At 38.0% G+C, this 19,952-nt stretch overlaps 1 protein-coding gene across 1 annotated transcript in view; it reads right to left on the bottom strand.

The window, feature by feature from the left end:
* FRS2 (fibroblast growth factor receptor substrate 2) overlaps positions 1-19,692 on the bottom strand; it is a 51,888-nt gene extending 32,196 nt beyond the window's left edge. The window contains exon 1 of the mRNA XM_036401725.2: positions 19,583-19,692. The gene's annotated coding sequence lies outside the window, so the exon portion shown is untranslated. The remainder of the gene's footprint in view (positions 1-19,582) is intronic.
* Positions 19,693-19,952: the final 260 nt, after the last annotated feature.

The following is a 19,952-nucleotide window of genomic DNA, read 5'->3' as shown; positions in this document are numbered from 1 at the left end:
GACAATGTTTGCTACGTAGGAAAAGCTACAAAGTCTGAAATGTAAACTTTAAGGTTTCATTAATGTAACTGGTACTGTTAATCTTTTATAATTACTTACTTTGGTATATTTTATAATGACTTTCACATATTCATTAAAGGAGAAAATGTCACTGGACTCTCTAAGAGAAGGTTTTCCAATAGCAAACAGTTCAGGTAAGATTTTTATATGACAACTGATTCATAAAAGATGATTACTGAACAGAGTGTTTGTTCCTTTTCTGTCTACCTCAGTTACTTTTTCCTGTCTTTTCTATAGCATTTCATCTCTACATACACCTCTGGTGGCAAACACCCTGAAAATAACAACTGACCCTTTTGTACCAACCTAGGGGGGTTTAGTAAATCAGAAGGGTGATCAGTAATAATCACCACACTGCCGTTATTCTATCCAGTGGAGGCAGCATGAGATGGAGCCAGGTGACAGGACCAGAGGCAACTAAGGCCAGGACCTTTTGTTTCCAGGACACCAAAAAGAATCTCTGTACAGCTCACTGATGGCCTTTCCTATGTTGTTGAGAGGTTTTCTTTCTGTTACAGTCCTCATCTCAATTCCTTGCACCCTCTCTTCTCAGGAAACCTCATCTCAAGTTATCTGCCTCTTCCTCCATTTTCTTTGTTCAGCTCATCCCTAGCTCATATTTGGGAATTTGCTACCACCATTGCTGTCAATCTACAATCACTTATACAATGTAGTTTTCTTGTTTTGCATGCCTGTCTTACCCATTTAGACTGTACTCTAAAAAACAGTTGGTAATACCTGCCCTAATATTTATACTGCAGCTACCACAGGAGATGTGACTGCAGCTGATCATTACACACAGTGTAACAGACACAAACACTCTCAAGTCCAGCATCAGCTCCTTTGCAGGAAAACTTCTACCAGTCTAAACTGGTGGCCTTTTCATGGCACAGCTGTCTTGCTTTTGTCTGTTCCCATGCAATGAAAATATTCTGCATCGAAGAACTGGCAATGAGCAGATTCATTTCAACTATGTTAAAACTGGCATGCTTATAATAAAGTTTAAGTACCTTGTGCTTCATCCTTAATTTGTGTACAAGTTATGAGGGGGTTTTGTGTGCAATTCCACACTTACAGAGGTATTACCTGATATTGTACTGCTTATAACCTTTCTAACCCTAAACCGTGAAGACACCAAACACACATTTGATTGCTACAGGCTTTTAAAAGGGAAAGTGTACGGTTTGTCAGTAAACTTAGCTTAAACAAAGCTTCCTAAGAAACTACAGCTACACCTTATTTATGGTCAGCACAGTGATGACAAATCCACTTTTTAATTTTTATCTTTAAAAACTTTCTCTGCAATAGTTCAAGAGACAAGGGAAGAAAACATAATGCTGGAAGACCTTGAAATAAAGAAACTTTCAAGACACGCTGTACCAATTAGCTTACTTTTCTTACAGAAACTGTGTTCTTGGAGATAATACAACTAGCAAGTCCAAAGGTCCATATTTAGGAAACACAAGCATGTCCTAAACATTTTTAATGTTACATATTAATAGTATTTAAAATATTTTCTGTAACTGTTTTTAGAGTCTTGCTTATACATACTAAGGTGACAGAGGCACTCTGTCACAAAGTCTCATCTTTCCCTTAAACTCTGAAAGCTGTATAAAAGAAAGTCTATGTGGCAAAGAGAAAAGGTGAGTGAATAGAACATGTACCCATCAAACATTTCAAAAAACTTACTGCCTGGCAAAAAAAGTTAAGCCCTTATCAGTATGGATTACACTGTAAATGACCAGTGAAAACTTTAATGAATAGTCTTTAGGAGGACTTATTTCTACCAAATGCACAAAAATTATCGCATCAATCTGCCCAAGTGGTCCAACAAACTTGCAATTTTGGATATAGGCATGTTTGGAAACACACTGGTAAGTATACTTGACTAGCTAAAAAAACTTTGATCATTACATGTATTGAAATATCCATTAATTACCTACTCCCAAAATACACAGAATTACACCATTTAACAGCCTCTAAAGTAAGAAGTTCAATCTTTACCCAAACTACACAATAAACTAGCAGAAGGACATGATCATTTGTACTCATCAGCATGGTGACACAGATGCAGAGTCCCTGAGCATGTAGTTTCTCTTTCCCAAAGCTTTACTACACACCAGAACCCCCAGTTACCCAGTGTCACTGGTTTTAATCAGGGCAGATTTTACATGTGGTCTCACCGTACATAAATCCAGTATTTGCTCTCCTAACTCTGAAATAGCTTGTTGGTCTTCACTTCATAAAAAGGAATAGCCTCTTTGAGTTTTCTATAAACTTCAAGACACCAACTGCCCACCTGTGCCTCCATCTCACCACTGCTACTGCTGCCTGTGCTAGCTAGATAAATCCTCCCACCTCTAAATATCAATATAGATCTCCAAAAAGTTGTACCAGATCTGTGAGAACTAAGAGAAAGATTTTGCACTAAAAGACAGTCCCCTCAAACCACCACTTAAAAACAACCAGACAAATTAACAACAGCTCAGCCATGTATATCACACTCTGCATTTTCCCATAAAAAATTACATATATACACAATATGAACTATTAAAGATGCCATTAAAATTTAAATGTATTTTCCACGTCATCCCTTAAATGTATTCCTTAAAGTATTTTCCAAGTCATTCCTTAAAAGCCACATCTTCAAATACCAGAAACTGATGCTTCCAAATTCAAAATACTGAAGTGGTCTTGCTTATTTAGTCTATCCAGAAAAAGACAGGAGTACAAATAGCAAAGCCAGATGTTGTTAATAACATCTAATTAACACCACAAGGTTCCTACTGATTCACTGCAACCCCAGAAACCTGGACTTTCTGGTGTTTTCATACAACCAGGATAGATAGGATGTTTTTGGGAAGAACACAGAAAATAAGTGAACAGCTGTGTCTAATAACATCGCCCACAGTCAGTAAAGCTACAAGTTAACATTAAAAAAATTAAGTTTCTTGTAGTAATATTTCAATCATTCTGAATTTAAAAGTCAGAAGAAATCCCAAATAATTTTGCATTTCAATATATTCTGCACATCCAATACTAATCTAGGCAAAACATACCCAAAAGTCCAATTATTTTGCAGGTAGCAACAAGTACTTAACATGAAAAGGAAATACAAAGGTAAAAAGAAAAGTGTGCGTTTTCTACTCCTATAAACTCATGTTAATAAGGGCCATCTTTTATGTCAAAGCTTTGAACGTTACAACTTTCAAACAGTTGAAACTGTGAAAGCTCTTTTGACCTTATACTCAAGATTAAAGCTAAAATTCTACAAGTTTTGAGTTTCTTTTAAATATTCTCTTTCATAATTAAAAAAAGAAGATCCCACATATGATATTAAATGTGTCCAAGAAGCCATATTTAAGTATACATGGGATACAGGAATGAATAGGACATTAAAAAATTCCATAAACAGAAAAAAATCAGTTGTATTCTACTGAATATAATTTCCATTATAAGAAGTACTTTAACCACAGTGCTTGATTTTAGTCACATAAAGAGAGTAACTTAAGGTGACTGTACAACTTCAAAAGGAGAAAAAAAAGGCCAAAATAGTGAATATTGGTAATCAAACAGTTGTGTAACACTCACTAGAGATTAAGCTGGGTTGTTCTATAAATTTTTACACTGCCCACCTCTGCTTGCTTGCCCGAAAAAAAATCCCCTAGTTTCTTACTACTGTTGTGAAATCACAGGGAAGTCCAAATGACTCAATACTAATATTTACATACCTATGTCCTACTTCACTTCTTCTTCTTTATATGTTGACACTGAAGCCCAAAAATGCCAAAAATAATTATTTTTAAAATTTGTAATTTTCTCTACTGCAGTTATGTCTACTAGAACTGACATAATAAGAAGTAAGAGGTAATAACAAAACCCATCTCTTTCAAAACCAGTTCTATGTTTCTAACAAGGGTGTATCATTTCCTCACATGTATAGGAAATAGCTGTATTTTTATGAAGTAGTGTGAAGCTTTCCTTTTGTAAATTAAAAAGTCATTGTGAGGTGGAATTTATTAAATTAACTGCTTTTCTTTCTCAGAATGCTATTTTGTGTTCCCCTCAGCTAACCTAAAGGTGACAGCAGCTGAAAGACATGATCTTTCCTGCTCTGGCCGTATTCTAATTAGCCAGACAAGCTTCAATCCCAACTACTGCACTGGTCTTGCAGATCAAATGACCACACTGTGACCAGTGCCAACAAAAGGAAGGCTGGACCATAATGCCTAAGGAGAAATCAGATCCTTATTTTTTCACAGCAGGTCACACTTCAACCATCTTAAAGCCCTCCTGAAAATAAAGCTTCATTATAATCTAAGATGATACTACCGGAATTTGCTAAAATAAATGAACCTGTGTATCACTTCTACAGAACCCTACAGAAAATCTAAGGGAAAAGGAACCAATCTGTAGCCTCTGAAACTGCTCTCTTTTAACATAGGTTATGCTAAGCTAAGTTCATAGTAAGGCAAAGTTATGTGCAAAGTGTAAATCTGTTTAAAAGTTGGGAAGAGTTTTATACATACAAAGTACAGTATTTCAGTTGCAACATCATAAATTGTACTGATATGGCTTATTAAATCTAGACTTACACACGCAGCTTCTTGGTATTCTACAACTTCTAACAGTGCTATTTCTAACTTCCATTTACATTGTAAGTGTCAAAAATTCTGCACAAATTCAGCTTCAAAAATTCCTAAATATTTAAGAAAAGGATTAGTAACAATTTAGCCAGTACAGATTTTTTCTTACAGAAGTGCACTTAATTTTGCATTTTGTTTAACATAAGAACACAAAACCTCATTTAAGCATACAAGTTAAGATTAAGCTCCTGACAGTTAAGCTGTTTCAGCTGACTGATGGAAGTCATTCCCATCATTTCTCAAGAAGTCGAACACGGATATCAAGTTTTAAATTATACTTTACATAAGCACTCAGCATGAAACCTTTGGAAGTTAGTCATTTTCTAAACCTGATCACTAGAGTATTCAGCAAACATAGCTACAAACTGAAAGATTTTTGTCCTCCCATCTGCAAAAGATAAATAGGAGAAAAATTAATTCAGAGTAAGAAGAAACTTTAAGCCTTCACATTTCACATCTGATTTCTAATGACAATGCAAGATAAATTATTTGCTTTCACCTTACACTTACTACTGCCCTAGTTTACTGAATATCAGTTTAACAACTTATTCTACTTGGCTTTTAACTTTCAAGTTAAAAGGATATCTTTGAAATTATAACTATGTATTGTCTGAAAATATTTTGGCACTGGCACAGAATCTGCAAAGAATAGCCCAAGCTTTAACTTAATTATCCTTTTACAAGAACTGTGGTTTGAGAAAATACAACAACTTCGTAAACATAATAATCACTAAGAGTAATTGTCTTTGGCAGTAATGTCCCAAAGCAAGTTTGGATATCCAAGATAAACCATGATTCCTATTCTTTCTCTCTGTACTTTTCAGTTAATATAAAAATTCAAAAGCAAATGAAAATGGTGTGTCTAACACTGTATAAGCAAACAAAACACAAGTTTCTGTCAGAGCAACATATTACCATCAATAAATAATGAAATCAGTCAACAAGAGTATGTTACAGAAACTGCAACCCAACAATAAAATCTGCAGAAGTTACATTATTTTCTAGAACAGAAATAGAAAGGAACTGATGGAAGTTTAGATGCAGTTACAGAAGCAGTGTGAAATAATCATTATGCTACTTACAGTGTACTTTAATCCCAGATACACTATCCACTTACTGCAACCCCTTCGTATATACTGGAAGACACCCAAAAGCACAGAAGCCACTTATCCCTGCCTAAAAATACTGCAGGGATTTTGAAAGTAATTTAGACCTAAGAAACATGATAATTAGTTAATGTTAAGACAGTAAAACACCATAATTCAAATTCATTATGTAACAGGCAAGATTAGAATAAATTAAAGCAAGCACACAAAATTCCTGAAAATCAAGCTTCTTCCAACTGATTTCAAGTCCCCTTTCTTTATCAGTTCCCATACAATCCCCTGTGCTGATTCACTGCCTTACCTTATCTTGCTCAGCTCCTACAACTTCTGTTTTAATTCACCAACCTTTAGGCTGCTCACCTGTGCAAAACACTGCAAGTTTTCACAAGTCCAGTTCTACATCTGAATTGGATCTATTCCCTCTAATAGCTGATCATTAAAAGAAGTGAATTATTACTGTTTGTAAACATATGGGCTTTGATACCACTGTACAACTCCCAGTAAATTACTCGGCTCTGAACATTTTCAATATTAGTAAACTAACATCCCTACACTCCTTTGTAAATTCCAACCCATTTACGTTGACTATCTGAATATGCAGCTCAATTTCTGTACATTACCCCCGAAACTACAGCAGGAGAAAACTGTTCACTTTAGTTGGAAGTCAATACTGTTTAACAAGGGAGTTTTAATTTATATTAAAATATATTATATTAATTTATTATAAAATATATTAATTTATATTTATTTCCGTCATCCTATATACACCTGTAATGTCTCAAGTGAGAGGGATGCAAAAAATAGTGCAGAAGGGAAAAGAAGCAGTTAGAAAACCACAACAAGACTATATTCATACCTTGCTTCTGCTGTGCCAGCAAGTAAAAGCCTGTAGTATGATGCAAGGAGGGCTGCTGTCAAATTCTGAAACCTGCCTAGTGCTGCAGGCTGATATAAATTCTCCTACTGCAGCAGTGACTTTTGCAGGCAGCCCTATTACACCTTCAAACAGGACCATGAGCACGTTAACTTTGCCCTTTCTAGCAACCCCACACAACAGCAGCATGAATCAGTTAACCCCAGTGGTGTAATTTTTCTGTTATTCAACCTAAATTGCATTAATGCTTGACTGCTGAGGCAATACATTTTGTCTATTCCATTCACTGAACTACGACCAAACTGGATAGGACAAATTTGTATGGGTGTGTTAATGGCATTTTTGTAACTTACTATGTATTGAAGCAAGAGCTGAGTTGTTTAACCTCTAGCAAACCTAGGCTTCCTTCAAGGTCATCAGATAGCCTAGGGAACCAGAAGCAATCACAGGATTCTAAGAACTCAGTCTGCTACTTGTGTGGTACTGTACATGACTCATTTGAGAGTTTCCCTAGGGAATCTTCTAAAGTGGACACTTATCAGAAGCCTCATTACATTTTTAAGTGTTTAAAATCTCTGCCAAGTCACTACTATAGACTTATGCCATCAATTGTGAAATATGACCTTGGTTGAAGCATATCTAGTAGCTTGTTAGTTAAAAAAAAGTACTAAAATATATTTACAAATAATGCTTAAAATCCATATGAAAAGCTGCAATGCACCACAAAACCCACTAGAACAATTCATTACATTAGGCACAGGTCTAATGTATGCCTGTGAATGCACACACTTCATAGAGAAGCATTTACAGTTTTCTTAGAAATAAAATGAAGTTCTGGGAAGTAGCAACCACCATCACCAAAAAGCCAGCAGATAAATTCACTGTACTCACTAGGTGCCAGCCCCCCACCAAAATCCCCACCTTATTCAGGAGACAAACACTGAGCCACTCACAAATCAGCTGCTAAACTGCTGCAGCTTACACCATAGCCTCTTAAAACAAACAAACAAAAAATACCATAAGGCCATACTGTAAACTCATTTACAAATAGTTTAATCATGTGTGTGCAAGAGGATTGCAAAACAAACTACAGAAAAAAGTGCACTACCTGCCCCCATATATGCCACCAATATTTCTGACTTAAAAATCCAAACCTACTGATATATCCAGTTTAACTGTTACCACTTCACCCTAGGGTACAGCTGCTGGCAGAACTGTGCTATTCAAACAAATTAAAAATATAGTTAGAGAAAGGGGAATGATCTACTCACTGTGCATCTGCACCAGTACAAAGCTTTCAAGTCTTGGAAATAAATTGTTTCTATAAAATATTTTAAAAAAAAGGCAAATACCTGGTCCCAAATTATACAATATTTAGCAATGACCAAAGGAAATCCAGCTTCTAGATTTCTGTGATGTTTGCCAAATTTCCATTTAACAATGGTTTTACTTTCACCACTAACATAAGAGTAATATATTCACAAATACAGTTTTGAAACCCAAAAAAGTTTAAATAAACTCTGTTATCAGGGATTAGTCTACCAGCAGCTTGGCAAATAGCTTTTAACATACAAAATTTAACATCAAACATTTTTGGCTACAATTTTTGGTAACCATTTTAGTTGCATTTTATTCTTAACTCCAGACTTGTATTTCATAGACAACACTCCCTTATTCCTTCTAGTTTTATGTTCTTTTTACCTGTCAATATGTAGTCACAATTTCCTACAACTACCCACTTCAAAACAGTTCATTCACACTGGAAGGTAATCAGAGATGTGACTCCACTGAAATAGTCTGGTATTGGAATGAATTCATAGAAAGCCCTTGCAATGAATGTCAACCAAGATCTCTCAGAAATCACTGTCAGAGCACAATATTTACAGTTAGATGTACTACGTAAATAATCCACTCTTAGTGTTCACCACTGCTAGACTTTATTATCCCATCATCAGAAGTGTTCTGGGATACTTCTTTGTTTGAAGTCATGATTATGGAAGGTACATTTCCCTGGTACAGCACACTCAATAAATAATATTTCATACAGAATAAACCTAAAGTGTAACTACTTTAAAAGCTCACTAATACAGTATGATAGGGCACTACTCCTTAATGCACTGCTCACTTTAGAAGTCAGCACCAATGAATAGTACCACTACATCCAGTCATCAGTGCAAGAGCTGTCTGACATGTCACATAACAACTGACTCCATCTCTACTTATCAGCATAAAGTATCTCCTGGTAGTCACCATTTAATCACTTATTTAGAGCTTTCCCCAGAGTACACCACTTATCATTACTACTTTGGCCTGTCTTCAAGGCCTCAGCTGAACATGTTTCTTCTCTTCAGACATCATCCTACAACTTAAAAAAAAATCCTTCCTATGGAGAGCTTATAACCAGTAAAGCTAAACTGATATGGTAATGGCACAATCAAACCTTCAGAGAGGTAGTTTTAATTTGATATACTAACAACGTTAAACTGCTTTTCACTTTGAAATGAAACTATTTTAAAACCATACCATTTACAATTAGTAAGTTACATCCATTTCACAAATCAAATTCTATACTACAGCTGAACTAAGAAATACAAACTCTTCAAGAGGAGTAAATTTATATTTAGCAGACATACATGAAGTTGTGCTCTATGGGACTAGTGAATAGGGACTTAACAGAATAACGAACTCTAAAGCAGAAAGAAATAAATATTTATTAAGCAAATTTACTGACACTTAGGGATGAAAATCATTGTGAAAGAAAACACATTTGTGAAGGTCAGATGATAAACATAACACTGTAGGCAGAGAAAATCCAAGACAAATAACCTGAACTTTAGATTTTGAAGAGCACTTTGCTGCACTTTACTAGTAGAAATATTTCAAGACCCTAAGTGCCATAAGTATCTAAAACTAAGAGTCATAATGTACACTTAAACCCAAAGAGTCCTACAGAAACTAGAAGCTTATTTAAGTTTCTGGTATATGCTGTACCTCTGAGACAACACACACATTGCTCTAGAACTAAAGAGCCACAGGACAAGCTGGAAATACTCTCCAAAGCTCTGTTATCAGAAAAAGTTCTGGAAATTAGGGAGGGAGAATATAACAGCTGCACAAGAAAGGTTCACCTCTCTACTGAAAAATAAAAAAAAAGGAGGAGAGAAGAAAATACAAAAAAATAAAATAGCTTGTCTGAGATCTATGTAGCACCTTCCCTTTTTCATTTCCTCTATACATTCTTTTCTAGTCCAACAATTCTTAGGAATGGAATAGCAGGACTGACCAATTGGCATGTATTACTCAGAATTTCACTAACTATAGGGACAACAATATTGTTAATATAATACTAAAGAAATACCACAAAGTTCAAACTTAGGGAACAATTCATTGGACTGGATTTAATATTAGCTTGTTTGCTCTTTCTAAGATCTAAAAAGTATTAACTAAATATCTTTAAACAACAAAAATTAACATAATGGCATCCTTCCTAGCAAAACTGCAAGCACAGAAGAAACTCTTTCAGGAACTGAATACTATCACCTAAAACCTGTACAGCAAATAAAGAAAGAGATAGCTATCAGAGAGATAAGAATGCAAGCATTCACATTCATACTGAGATCTGAATATTTGCCAATTAAATGCTTTTTGTAGCCTAAAGCAGTGGACAATTATTTAAGAATTTAAGACTTTGTCCAGTCTGGCTGCACAAATACTGTATAGTCTGACAGGAAACATCCAGCTTACTTTAGTATTAAACTGAGAGAATTAACACTAACTCTCACTGTCCTAGTCCTTTTACATTTACGGCACTACAAATTGATGATCAGCACTACATTCTCAATTTCAAGCTACCAAAGTCTACTCAGCAGATTTTAAGAGAAGAAAACATAAGGCAGCTGCCATGACACAGAAGAAATTCACAACAATTTAACGATACTATCCTAAAACATTTCTAAAACACATACAGCAAGCTATACATTAAAATTTATTATTTTATCTATTATAATTTGTTTATTTTTTCATGATATTACCAGCCAAAAAGCCTCAAATTACAAGTAGCCACAGCAGTTTACCTTTCTCCAAAATAAACCCCCCCAAAAAATCACAAACAAAATGCAAAACACCAGCCACAGAAACCTTGGGACTAAAGCTTCATGACACATGAAAAAAAATTTTAAGAGTGACTTGGCTTTCCTTAATAACAAAAAAAAAAAAGTATTACCTCTGTTAATACTAGCATTAGTTCTACAATAAGTCAAGTATATGACATAGCACTTAATACTACTCTGATTGCCAGTTTAATGCAATTCTTATATTATTTCAATAAAAGCTGCAGATTATATCTGCCTCACCAAAGAAACCTGCAAAGTGCAGAAAACAATATTTACTAACTGAAATCACATATGATACTAAATGTCCACAAAATATGACACTCTATTTATTCACACAACAGATTTTAAAGCATGCCACTGGTGCACTTTACTCCAAAGTAAAATCACTGGACAAATGAATCAGATTTAAGAGACATACAGCAATATACATTTCCCAAGTACCTATAAGAAATGATCTACAGGTAACATGTATCCCTGTCCGCTTACATAGTTTAAAATGTTATTTATTTGTATAAGCAAAGAGACAAGAAACTCTTAATATCCAAGAAGAAAAGTCAGAGGTGGAGTCATTTTCTCTTGTAATAGTATTAACATTATAATACTATTATAATTATAATTCTCTTGTAATAGTATTAACATATATAACATCTCAGAAGTTTTGCAAATCAAAGTATATGACGTGAAACATGCATAAAGACATGGGGGGTGGGGGGAAGAAAAAAGACAGATTCAAGTGCCAAAGTAGCAAGGAAAAAGACTATGATGCAGAAATATGAGACATGGGTCTTTGAATTCAAAGACAATAAGCGAGCTTTAGCTAGATGAGGAAAAGTAACAGACTACTGAAAAATTGTAGCAGCTGTATTTTGAACAGATTGCAAGATAGGAATATCAGCAGAGGGAGAAGGTACTTGAAGTACTCCAGATGGCAGATACAGAAACTTCATTTGCAAAGACAGAAAAAGAAAATGTGGTCTTGAAAATGTTACTTGGACAAGGAAGAAGTGTATTAATAAAACATGACTGTGGACTCAAGGAGAAGAAGAAGAAGAAAGGGCTATTCCCAAACAAGTGCCTCCCTGGGTGAGGGAGGATTAGTACACTGTCAGCAGCATTGCAAACGGCAGGCAAATGAATTAAATTTGAGAGAGAAGATAAAGAACTCTGAAACATTCAAAATATTTATGATGATTAAAAACACTTAAATGAAATGCAGGACTGAATGAGAGACATAAAGAGCCACAAAACTCTACAAAGTTTACAGCAACCTAAATATAGGAGATGCAGAGATTGCTATGAATGTGGCACACTTTGGGGTCAGTGGGAAGAGGGTACAGATGTGGGAAGATGATTGCAGCAAGCAGCACCACAGAGGCAGGAGAGGGTCAAGGCTGTGACAGCCAGGCAAGTTTCCCTACATCACACGTCCTCTCATTCCCACAAACCTAAAACAGCTTAGTTATGCATTTTATAAAAAGCCCAACTACACTTTGAAAATTTAAATAATTTTTAATTGTATTAATGGACCACCTGACAGATGCACAACAGCAACTACCTTCAATTACAATTTTTGTGGCGATTTAAAAGCAAGACTTTATTTTATTTAAACTAAAATTTGTGTTTTAACTACATGCTTCAATCAGTGTGGAGTTACTGAAAAATACAGACAGCTACAAACTAGTCTAATACCTTCTACTTGTAATGGTTGCCTGAAAAGGCTAAACTTGTTGAGTTACATCAAGGGGAAAAAAGGTCTCCTTATGTTCCAGTAAGATTTTCTTAAAAGAAAAACAACAACTGTGCTTTAAAGGAGTAATTCAAATAGATTTAAAAAAAAGAAATAAATAACAAGCCCTACAACAAATGCTAAGATGTCAGAAGAATCTTAACATACTTCCCTGAAGAAGTAGCCCTCCCTGTGTTCGCTCGGTATCTTAATTTGCCTTGGGTTTCAAAACCCCGGGCTTGCCAAGAGCTATTCCATTCAAAACCTCAGGAATTCCATTACCAGTTTTCAGCTAAATTAAAGGAAAATAGAAGCATTCAATGCATGGCAAAAGTATGCACAAAGTGTTTGTTGATACTCATAAATAGACTGAAAAATTTAGCCATGTCTGAAGGATAACTGCTGCATAGTCAACTCAGTTGGGCTCTGCCTGGCTGCTAAGCAAAAAGCTACTGCTGTCAGTTCAGACAAGCTCAGCATAAGATAGATACATTGCTACCAAGATTGAACACAGCACTAGATCAGTCATTTCTCACTTCAAGTTTAAACATAAACCAAATTTGCATTTCTGCAGGAGGAAAAGGAAATAGTGAGAGTTCCCTCTTTAAAGCAATTGCTTCAACATCTCCATTAGGGAAAAAATGTCTCACTATCCTAAAGCATGGCAAAATCAGTCAACTCTCCACCCTGTCAAACATCTTGCAACTAATGAAATAAAGACATTTCATCTCAGAAATTTGTCTAGTATTGTGCTGATTAATATCTTTCCAATGTCCACACAATTTGGTCTCTTTCAAATCATGATATTTTATGAATCTCAGCAAGCAGTATTACTACAATCACATTTGCCCAATAAATAACGGTAAGGATGAAATGTCCCCACCTGCATATTGTGCCAGCCGTCAGTCATACTATCACACAAGAAGGTAATATCTCTGTGCAAAGCATTGAAGAAAACCTTCATGAAAGACAAATGCTTCACCTGTGTCAAGATGTGCAATCCCAGCAGATACAAACCAGTATGCAGTTTAACTTCTCTGGCAGTAGTTACAGGAGAACAGTGAAAATATCAACACCCTATTTTAAACTGCAGTTCTCATGAGAGATCAAAGATCTGTATCCTGCATTAAAAACACAGGAATCCGGGTATATGGGATGGAGAGTTTATTTTACCCTTCGAAAGGCAGGAAATTAAAGCAACTTTTGACCATTGAGTCAGCAGCGCCCAGTTTAGATCAGGGGTTTGCAGTAACCATCACCACTGTGAGAATGACAGCAGCAGCACCTCAACCCTGCCAGGAACAAAATCACTACAAAGAAAAGCCAAGGAAAAGAGTCAGTTCTTCAGACTGACAACATGGGGCTCTAGTGTATCCTGACTTGGGCATACACACAGGAAAACTATCACTGTCTCAGATATGCCAACTGCCCATAGAGCATTTTACATTTGCTACAAGCACACACAATACGGTTATTTGTGAATGAGATTTTTTGCAATCAAAAAGTAACAAACATACGTACAAGAAAAAGGTGAATAGCAAGATATGCTTGAGCATCTTTTCTATAAGATACACATTTATCATAAATAAAGGAAAGGAAAGGATAAGCTTAAAACCTACTTTTGGGGTATTTTTTAAAATCCTGGTCCAAAAATGTACCAACACAGAGGTGTTTCTATCTACAGCCGAAACAGGACTTAAACATCTATTAAAAAAAAACAAAAAAAACACAAAAAAACACAAAACCAAACAATAACAAAAATAAACAAAAAAAATCCCCAGTTCTGTGAGAAGAAACAGCAGGTCTAGTAACTGGGCTGATTCTAGAAGCTGAAGTAAACAAAGGCCATCCAGCATAGTCAGATATGATTGCAATGCCATGCCACACAATGATTTTACATTTGAAGTGTCTGAGAGGAACACACTGCCTAACACAGATACTAGTATTACTTTGTTGACTGAGATTCAAGCAAAAAGTTCAGGGATTACCCCAGACTGCCTGAGAAGTCAGTGACAGATTGCATATCACTCCTGTGACAAGGAGCTTCTCATCTCACTACCCCGCATATGGACATAAAAGCATTTTAGGAAAAGAACAAAATAAAACATGAAATTAAAGTACTCTAAGACATGAGAGGGAATCACAATGCCATTTCCACTAATTAGAAAAGAATGCATATAGTCAGTCCCAAGCATGCAATAATCATGAATTTTTATTGTATAAACATCAGAAATAAGTTATTAGTTCTTTTTATTTAAGCCAAGAGGTAATTATTTCTGTTGTCATTTGAAGCTTGAGGGGAAAACCAAATTGTGGAGAATCCCATAGTTGCAGGAAGAGGGGACTCAATAAAGAGTGAACTAAATTCACCATCATGATTGTTGCCACCCTGCCAGATACAGTGAAGATGAAGCTTTGAAAAGTACCCTGTAGTTGGAGAATACATGACATACATCCTCAGACATTTGTATGCACACATATTTATATGAGAAAGCACCACACACCTGTTTATCACCAGTTCAAGTTTAAAAAAAATCATCACATCTAGCAGTGATTACACAGAAGGGCCAACAACAAAAGATGATGTTTAAGAAGAGAAAACTGAAAGTCTATTACAACTGCTGTTCTACAACTCATACACAACCAAAATACCATTTCCATGCTCTACATGAAATTACACATCTCTGAACAGCAGTTTTCAGCCAACAGTTCCTCAAATCCTTTTGATGAAAAAACAGTAGCAGACAAAAATAAAACCCATTACATTTTTACAGAAAACATTACTTAGGAGCTGCAGATAGGTCATCTCTTCCAGCAGTAGCTACTGCTCAGTTACTCATCACCACTGAACAAAGAGAGACTACCACCCATACAGACTTGCAACAGAGTGAATCATGTAAGAGCACACTTATCCACTTTGGGAAAAATTAATCAAGGTAACTGACCAGCAAAGGTAGGCTGAGCTAATACTGTCCATTTAATGGCTGATTATGCCTAAAGCATGTAACACTGCACATGGCTTCTCGGGTGGAAAGGATTATTACACCTGGTAAACTACGGCACAGAGGAGGAGACAAATGGATGGGGGACACTCTATCTACAATTTTCAGAGATATTAGGGGAGAAGAAAAAAGATAAAAATCAATGCCTATCCATATCCTGAAACATTTAACTACAAGCTCTATGATAGGCTGAATAAGACAGATTTTGAAAACCACTAACCATTACAGTTACTTAGGAAGAGAAGTCACAGACTGCCTCCCCAGAAACTGTGTGAAGTTATAATTTCTACCTTACATCAGCCTCATAATTTTCATAGATTTATTCTGTCTCTTTAGCTACTCGTTACTGCAAAATACACTGCCATTTTCTTAGTGGACACTGATCACTAACTTTCCTTATTTAACTCTTTTAAATTTAAAAATCCAATATACATGCCAAAGCAATTCATTTGTGCAGTAATTTGATGAGCACCAGTTGTATGAAACAATAGGTACCAAACAATTTTTTTAATTGGTTACTATATAAAAGGCCAGATTCCTTCAAAGCACAGAATGAAATCAGACACACACTACCCTGATTTAAGGGGTCTTAGATGTAAATATTCCCATGAACCATATCCAAATGATGTCTTGAAACCCTTAATGCTGTACCATCTTAACTTCACAGAATTAGGCCAGTATCAAATATACTTTAAACTGGCATCATGTGTCACTGTCACCAAAAGAAACAGACACACCCTGCTCCCCTTACTGCTTGCTTCCATCCCCATCTCTGCGCCAGCACAAATGTTTGTGCAGTAAACTGATCCAGCTCCAAGCGAACCCTTCCCTGCCTGTCCCTCCCCCAGGTTAGCTCAATCCTCAGCCCAGCTCACCACATAACCATACAAGTATTTCCTGCACCAAGGAGGAAGCAGCAGAGCAGGGTGGAAGCAAACAGGACCATGTTTTTCAATGGTGGAGCTGGTCTGTGCCAGCTGTATGCCAGTGCAAAGCAGCAGCAGTAGGTCGAAGGCTGGAGTCCCGCAACACCAACAGATCTGTCTGCACCAGCCTCACAGCTCCAGGCCTGTGGTGTGCTGCTCCTGCCCTTCCTCTCTGGGATCCCACTCCTCTGCTCACACAGCCACTGACAGCTGTGCAACTGCTGGGTGAGCTGGTTCAGGGAGCCAAGTCAACTGAAAAATAATTCTACCAAGAAAAAACAAAAAGTTGCGAATTTTTAGCCAGTACAGGTTCATGAACCAGTTCCCAGTGCAATCCTTACCAGCACAAGGAAGGAAGAGAAGGAAGGAGCTGGGAAGGTGGGAGGTCCAATTTTTATCAGCTTGGGATGCTGTGGAAACACTCAGACACCAACACATTTTAAATTTCAACTTGCCTGCACAGCTGAATGGGACTATTTTAATCAATTTTTTCCAATGATTAAACCTTATTCCAACCTTTGCAGGAGCCTAAGCAGCCATAGTCTACTTGGGCACAAGAAGCAAGAAGTGAGGCCAGCTCACTGCATTAACCACTTTTACCCTTCATATTCAATACAACAAAGAGGGAGCATTCGTTTCTCTAACTTAATTATATTTTTACCAGATAATTGTTTTAAACATCACTGATTAAGTGACCTCAGATATTTGCATAAGAAGAACATACATGGAATAAAACAACTGCAGTCATGTTAAGTATTATCTTAACCACAGTTTAGTACTTACAAGGAATTTAAATGGTTCTGGTGATTTAAGTCATCTAACAAACCTCTCCACTCAGGAGTGAATTTCATCCATTATTCAAAAAGTTGTTTTGCTTAAACTACAAGTCCCAGTGATCACAGAAATGAACAAAATCAATTTCAATGAGCTCATAATCAGACACCTAATAAACATGGATGTAGTTACTTTCAGGCTAATTTTTGAATGTAAGTAGGAATACAGACTGTTAGCAACAATCTTTTTCATTTATAAACAATGGGATTTATAACTGAATTGTTAAATTTAGCAGAGAACTATTTCCATGCAAAGTGAATGTACGTTTACGTTCATCCAGTTAACAAAGAAAAGAAATATAATCATATCAATTCAAGAGATAAGACCTAGCAACATTACAGCTTAAGAACTGAAGTGCAGAATCAGACGCTTTTTCCTGAAAACCAGTCTTCCCAACTGGCATACATTATATTTTCCCAGTTAATGAAACTCTCTTATAAAGCTAGATTCTTCCACAGACTACAGTAGCATTTTATAAGACAACTGATCTTCTCCTTAACAGAAATTTCTTGTATGACAAAAAAGTGTTCCAAAGTACTCTGCCTATAAAAATTTTAGAGAAGTAAGAACAGTTCATTTTTACCACAATTCACCACCAACACTTGAGAGAAGACACTGAACTGGAAAGTGAGCAAAAGCCTGAAAAGTTATTTAACCATATATTCATACAACTGCTGGGACACTGTTTCAACAAGCATTTTCAAAGCATTCTTGACATGGAAGTAAATAAACTCAGGGACTCTCTGTCAAGGAATAAGGTTCTTAATTTTGTTCCCTTCAGTGTGGAGCTAGCAGTTGGACCTGAACTGGTGACTTATACTGATGCAGGTTTCCTTTCAAGCAGGCATAGACAGGTGTGCTGTTCAAATGCACTTGCTAACCAAGGAAAACAGACAATGGATTTCCCTGGCAGTTCTGCTGATTTCAACAAAAAACCAGAATGCTTATTGGATCTGAACCTGTATATCTTAATACCAAGCCACTTTTAACAGAGCAATAAATATTTAAAAATTAATTTTTCATTTTTCTATATACAAATACACTGTAGAATTAGCAGAATAGATTAAAGGACAGGTTCATGATACAGAATTACCGCTAATGTTAACACCATCTAAGATTTACTCAGAAAACTCGTTTTGCTCATTACATAAACATCACTTTGTCACTAGGCCTTAAAGTTAAAAAAAATCCAGGAATATTTAAAAGTCACCAATAAAATGCTTGTTAAAAATATTAGCATCAAACCACAGTTGGCAATTTTTTCAAAAAACTTACTAAAATCTATCTTGATTTCTACACCATTTCTCCATTGCAATAACAGCATTACTTTCAACTCACAATCCAACAACATCCCTAGTGATTTCTAATTGTGATTATCACATCTTATGCAATGACTTTGAGCAAGATGCAGTGACCAGGAAGACGAAAAAATATATTTTTTTCTTGCAAAATTCCAAGTTTAGATAAGCACTCAAGCCAAATCAGCGCTGAGACACCTTTTGACTTCAGTGTGTCTTCAGATCCATCCTTGCTACATTTACAGGTAGCTATATGTCAGAGGAAGGGCAGTTTAAAATGCCGAGGAAGTGAGCTCGGTATCGCTTTCATTCATATGCACAGCACCCCTCCCAAGAGCCGGCAGGATCCCCCTGCCCTGTCTGCGGTCCCAAGCCCTGACCCGACAGAGCTCTCCGTTAATCTCGGGGCTCGCACCTCGAACGCCCCCCGGGTTTGCTCAGAGACGGGGAATAGCAAACGTACTTATCTTGGCGGGCATGTGACGGACACAGCTGACCTAGAGGAAGGTGCGAGGGCTTGACAGGTGACACCAGAAGAGACACAAGCATCAGACACGCCAAGCACCGAGGAGGCGGTCAGGCAGCCGGGACCGCTCCCCGCGCCAGACCTGCCTCCAGACAGCCACAGCAGGGACAAATTTATCGCCTCGTCTTTTGTTTCTAAACTCGCACTCGGCTCGTCCACCCCCGCTCCCGCCCCAGCCCCAGAGCAAGGCAGCGATCCCCCTCCGTGCCCGGCCTTCCCCGCCCAGACACAGCCCCGGGCCGGAGCCCCCCGTGCCCGTGGGGGCCCAGCCGCCACCGAGCTCCCGCGCCCGGACCCACGGGGAAGGAGAAGCGGGTCCTACCGCGGGGCACGTCCCAGCCCGGCTCCCGCGGGAGCAGCCCACACAAGGGGCTGCTCCGGGGCCCCGGGGCTCCACTGGGAGGGGGCGGCAGCGGAGCCGGCCGGGCACCCCGCTGGAAGAGCCGGGGAAGGGGCGAGGAGCAGCACCCACCTGGGCCATGAGCCCCGCGCTGGCCGCCGCGCCGGGCCGCCTGTGACGGGCGAGACGGCGGCCCCGCGTCGGGCCGGGGCACGGCTGCGCCTCCGACCGCGGCAGCGACAGGGCCGCGCTCTGGGCCGGACCCTGCCCGGCTCCGCTTCCGGAGCGCGGCACGATCGCCTTCCGGGGCAGCGCCCGGGGAGCCGCGGGGCGGGCGGGGCGGCGATCCTGGCACCAGCACCGGCACCGGCAGTGGCACCGGCACCGGCACCGCCTGGGCGGCGGGGCAGCCGCGGGGCTGCGCCGGGAGCGGCGCGGGGGCCGGCGGAGGGAGGCGGCCGCGAAGCGTGTCTTACTGGTTCCTCAGGTTTAAAAAAAAAAA

Source organism: Molothrus ater, chromosome 5 (genome assembly GCF_012460135.2).
Source record: "Molothrus ater isolate BHLD 08-10-18 breed brown headed cowbird chromosome 5, BPBGC_Mater_1.1, whole genome shotgun sequence".
Taxonomy (NCBI): Eukaryota; Metazoa; Chordata; class Aves; order Passeriformes; family Icteridae; genus Molothrus; species Molothrus ater.
The sequence above is the reverse complement of the archived record's forward strand: the minus strand, read 5'-3'. Positions and strand labels throughout refer to the sequence as shown.